This window comes from Thamnophis elegans, chromosome 3, assembly GCF_009769535.1.
Source record: "Thamnophis elegans isolate rThaEle1 chromosome 3, rThaEle1.pri, whole genome shotgun sequence".
Taxonomy (NCBI): Eukaryota; Metazoa; Chordata; class Lepidosauria; order Squamata; family Colubridae; genus Thamnophis; species Thamnophis elegans.
The window spans coordinates 42,152,117-42,158,116 of NC_045543.1; positions in this window are offsets into that span (position 1 = coordinate 42,152,117).

Here is a 6,000-nt window from a genome sequence, read left to right on the forward strand (position 1 = left end):
ACAAGTACTTTGGAATCAAAGCCGTTTCCTAAACCTTGTGTGTTTGCCAGGCTCAAAGTACGAATCTTGTTCTCACCAGGTTCATGCAACATATTAAGTCGTGGTTTGAGTTTAACTACGTTGCAGGTACTGCAACCCACTATTGATTGGGTTAACACGATATAGTAAGCCAAAGGCATTACATCCTGTGAGTATGAAAACTAGCATGAAATAAATTGCATTCCTTCATGTTTTGCTTGTTCAAAGATACTCAGTTAACCACTGTTGAGAGAATGCTGGAATTAGAAAAAAACATTATTCTCATGTAATAATTCCAATCCCTGTATTAGTTGTGATCATAAAACAAAACCCACACATTCAGAAACAGTTTAATGCAGGAATCAGAAGCTATCCCCCCTACAATCTACAACTCATTGCAGTAATAACTAGAGTCGCTTTTATGGAACATGGTTTCATATGTATCATTTCCCCATTTATTTCATGATTCATGAAATAAAACAAGCAATGAAATAAGTCCTATAGATCAAAATACTATGAATCAATTCTAGCTTGAAATCTTTAGCAGCCAGAATGTTGGAGCTTCTTCTAAAATTGCTGAAAGTTTAGACAACTTGAAAGATGAGTTGCATTGGGAACGGATGATTCAAGACCTATTTTTTAAGTATAAGGACAATATCTCAAAACACAGAATGGCTAAATTCACACAACCCCTAACTAAGCCATAAACCATTTTTAGTAAAGTGTTAATGTCTACGTTCAAAGGATAGGCTTAAGATAAATCATGTACATTTTGGCCGATTGCTTACACAGTATAAACCTGATGATCATTTGATTGCTCTAGATCTTCTGTGCAGAAAAATCATGAAGGATGTCAAAATTCTGATTCTGTAATTTCACCATAATTTAGCTCATTATTGCATGAACCTGCCTTGTAACCCTGTACAATTCTGTAAAAAATATTTGCACTGAGAATAGTAGGAAAACCACAAAATTACTTCAGTTGCAGCTCTTTTCCTTTTTCTCCGCCCAGCCCAAAGAGGAAATAAGTTGCCATAATTGAAATAGTAACAGAGTTAGAGGTGAAGCATAGCCTTCCAAGACAGACCCATTATAAGTTGAAAAGAATAGCCTTCCCTCCAACTCTTTCCCCCATCTTAAACAAAAGAATCAGCCTGGCTTTACAAGTCAAGGCATAATCTGTTATCAGAGGGAGACTATTATATCTCCAGGCTACAGTTCGGTACATCTCACAAGAGGAGATATATTTATAACTGTGCTAAAAATTACTTCTGCTCAAAGCACTCTTAAAAAGCAGTCCAGTGCAGAAGCATTGGGTTAAGTATCCCATGTAACTGCATGAGGGTTGCATTATTAGGCAAATCAGTGTAACAACTGGTATCAGACCATCTGTTACATTTTGTTTCATTTGTTTCCTCACATGCCTAAGCACCACTCAATCATGAAATACAAAGTTTGTGTGTTTAGAAGCAAATGTGTGTATTTGAAAGAGCCTTTTGGAGAACAGCTCAACCCATATAAATCCTAGATATATTTATGAGTTGCAGATTAATTCTGGACATTACAATGTACTTTTTACTCGTGTTTATTCAGGACAACTCTCCCTCCCCCAACTGAGGCCTTTTCTCACTAGTTTTCTGCATTCCTCCGGCAAAGGCTGCTTGGATTGCTCATTGACCCAATAAAGTCCCTCCCTTCTCCAGCCTTTTCTTTACTTGAGCGCGAGCAGCATGTCTAATAAGGAGAAAAAACTCCTAGAATTCTACTGGAGGAACGTGAGGGCGGAAATCCCGCCTTCTCATTACATTGAGCTGCACGGATCAATTGAATCTGCAATTTTGCCCCCTTTGCACAACACAATTGGAGCTGGCTACAAAGGCAGTGGATATTGCCTTAGCAGCCTCTGGTAGTCCGCAGCCCAAGGAGGTATATTGCTGTGATAGAAATCATTAGATGCGGGGATGCAGGCATGTTTTATGTTAAGCAGGAGTAAGTGGTAGGAGTGTCACTCTAGCAAATCACCAGAAATTATGCCTCAAAGCAAAAAAGCAAAATGAGTAGAAGCCAAAGTTTCTCCTGGTAATACATTACTTTTTATTACATTTTAATTTTTTAAAAATGAGAAAAGGAAAGGAAAATACACGTAGTAAGTAAACGGGGAATTTAGAAGCACTATAGAATTAGGTTACAATTTTAAATATTTCATTAGTTTTAACCAAATATATTTTGAAAACTCCAGGTTGTTGTTAACAGCCAAACAATATATAAATATCTACACTAATAATATAAACCTTAAAATGATTAAAAAGTTACAACAAATTATATTCAAGCTATTAAAGATATACTATGATTCAACAAATGTTTACTGCAAGAATGTTAAGATTTATGTTAAGAGAACTCCATATTTCATATATGGTGCAAGATCATATATAGCGTAAATTGTCAGGTTTACTTTTGAAATACAAAATTATTTTGGACGCCGAGTTGTACTTTCTACAATTTCATTTGCCATTCTTCCTCAGATCAAGTTGTATGCATACAGTATCCTGGAAGCTGTTGCCATATGCAACACTAGTCCAAAATATTTAATTCAATATTTGTAATGTTTAATTAAATATTACTAATAATTCAAAATTACTTATGTAATGTTTAATTTAAAAAATAGTGATACATTGCTGTTGTGAAATCTGTTTAATTTAAAAAATAGTGATACATTGCTGTTGTGAAATCTGCATGACTATAAATGGGTTTTCAGATTAGAGATAGGAGAAAGTAAATCACCTCTGTGACCTATATAGGACCTGTTTGGGCCATATTATAGCTTTGATTTCAAAATTGTACTTCTTAGTTCTCAGGAAAAAAATTGAATGTGATTCATCTCCAACTGGACTATTTACTTACCCTCTGGGTACTCCAATAAATGTCTGCACTGCAGATCAGATGTCATCTTAACTGTATAAGGATTAAGCTATTTGATACTTATCGAGGCCAATCAGCATTGGCAAAATGTGAAATGGTACACTTTGGACCTGGGACCTTTAAGATACAGAGATAATGTTGTTCTGTGTTTATATATTTCGTGTGGATGCAGTGAGGCCTGTGTTCATATATCTGAATCATAGGTATTTATAACCTCTCTTTAAAGACTAAAAGAGTACTTCACTTGAAAATTATTATGTAGCAATGATTATGCTCAGTGTTGTCTTTTGAGAATTCTAAACCATCAAATTTATCATTAAAAATAAATCAGCAATAGCTGATAGCAGGAATTAAGGCCTTAATTTTTAAATTTTCCAGTCACATAATATCCAGTCAATTTCTTACTTATGTGCTTATACTTTCAAGTAGGATTCTGAGCAATGGATGAATAAGATGAAAGGTCTTTTTAAAAATGATTACTTGAATATTTTAGCCATAATAATGGAAACCCAATTATTTCTTGTGCTATATGGAAAATAGAGAGAAAACAGCTGAAGAGCTGCTGAGGTCTCCTCGCAGGTGGAGGGTAGATTCCAAGGGATTCTGGAGAAAGTTTATCTGTCTCAGGATGTAAATTGATTCCTATCACCCAACCAGTATTCCCTGTATTACAGAACAACCAAGGGACTAAGTTTAGCCCTGGCTGAGTTTATAACCTTTATCAAAAGGTCAAATGGCTAGTTTATAATTTGATGCTCACAAGCCAAGGGGTTGGTGGGCCCATTACCATAATCTGCATAGGATAATTTATTGGATTGGAAATTGCTGTTTAAGTAACCAAGAAGCACAACTTGTCACCTACCAGTTATTCAAAGTGACAATAAAGTTATAAGAATAACTTTATTGTCACTTTGAATGTACACTAATCGGCAAACATTGAAATGAAATTTCACTGCATACAGCTCTCAAAGGGTCCCCACCTCCAATATACACTACATAAACATGGCAAAATAAATAAATAATAAATACAAAATTATGCATATACCCACATATATTAGATGACACAGAGAAACAGCACAGACTAGTCCGGATTACAAATGTACATGACGAGAAAAACTGATTTTGCAAGTTTACCAGATGGATGGCATAGGGAACCAAGCTGTTCAGAATCTGGTAGTCCTGCTAGAAATACTTTGAAACCTCCTCCCAGAGAGAAGCAACAGAAACAGACTGTGAAGTGGGTGTGTGGAGTCTCTTAACAATGCTTTGAGCTCTAAGCACGTAGCGCTTATAAACACTATCGTGAATGGCAGGAAGCAAGCTTCCTATAATCTTCTTGGCTGTCCTTACCACTCTCTGAATGGACTTTCTCTCTGAGACACTGCAGCCCCCAAAGCAAACAGATGCAGTATGTTAAAATGCTCTCAATTTTGCGCCTGTAAAAAGTGGCCAGACAGAAGTAGAAAGATGTGCTCTCTGCATCTGATGCAGGGAATGCATACACTGGTTTGCACGTTTCCCTAAGGATGATGTGTGAAGAGACCAGATTGTTAGTTATCTGCACCCCTAGATACTTAATACTATTGACCACCTCTACAGCTGCATTCTTGAGACTGAGTGGAGTATGACCATGTTGGCTCTTTCTAAAGTCTACAATGATCTCCTTTGTTTTATTAACATTTAGAACCAGGTTACTTTTATTGCACCAGTCCACCAGAGCCTGGTACTGTACAAAATGTACTGTGTGGCCTACAAGCATTTAACTTTTTTTTCTCAACTGGGCACCAAAGGAACTTTTCTACATTGCACATTCAGCCTTCTATTATAGAAAGGGCATGAAGAATTCACTCTGAAGCTTTTGGAGCATTTACACAATCACTGCATTTTGTTTGATGAGCAAACAGTTGCCAGTCAGGACTCTGTGCAGGGGCAGAGGACAAATAACAGGGGACCATCGAATCTTAGTATTCCATTGTTTACGCTGTTGCTAGCATTAGAAAACTAACCTATCATTTTGTGATAGAACTATCAGAAAGTGAATCTAAAAAAAGGATAAAAGCTCATTTGATTTGAATTTCACCTATTGATGAAAAATATGATGAAAAGAAGCTTTATACAGAATCAAACGATTGGTCAGTTCATTGATCACTGGATCCTAAGTGATCTGAATGACAGGCAGTGGATTTCCCTAAGGGTTTGGCAGATGCTTCCCAAGGCTTGGCAAATATGCCGCTTTGAGTCTGCAATTTTACATGCCAAAATTGTATAAGTACATACTTTTCTGGCCTGAAAGATAAAGCTAAACAATTTATCTGAAAGTGCAAATTTGTTTACTTGTTTGTTTGTTTGAAGTATATAGCTGTCCATTTTCTAACCAATTCTGAGTGACTCCCACTCAAGAATTAAAACAACATATAAAATCATACTAAAACTATAAAATTAAACAGATTTAAATCTTAAAAGCAACAAAGCCAAGTCAACCTTCTAATGTGCAATTATCTAATCTTGTGGGAGAAAGCCAGTTCTTCAAAGTTTTACAAAAGACCAAGAAGATGGAGGCCTGCTGAACTTCAGGGAGTGTTCCATAGGACAGGCTGCCAGACAACAATATTTAGGGAAGGGACTAAGAGTGTGTGTCCACTCTATCTGACCTGGTAGGATGGGTAGATGTCCTTGGGGAAAAGCAATTTCACAGATAAAGACTAGAAGACCTCCAAGGTTCCTTTCAGCCCTATGATTCTATGATCCTATAACATGGCCCTGTGCCATATACTGTGTCTGGTCATTTGCTTTCCTTCAGTAATTCCCCTGTTACAAATCTAATACATAACAAAAATAGTAATTAAATGAGATCTGAAGTTTATTTATTTACAAACATTTATATGGCTGGCCAACTGATTTGATAGATGGATAAAAATGTCAAATCCAGTCTAGATGTATGGTTTATTGTGTGACCAACCATAATAATTAAGGTGTTAATAATAACTACTAATTAGATATATACTTCTGCCTTTAGATATATAGCTGGAATGTGGGCTGGATTCAAGCAGAACTAACAATTCT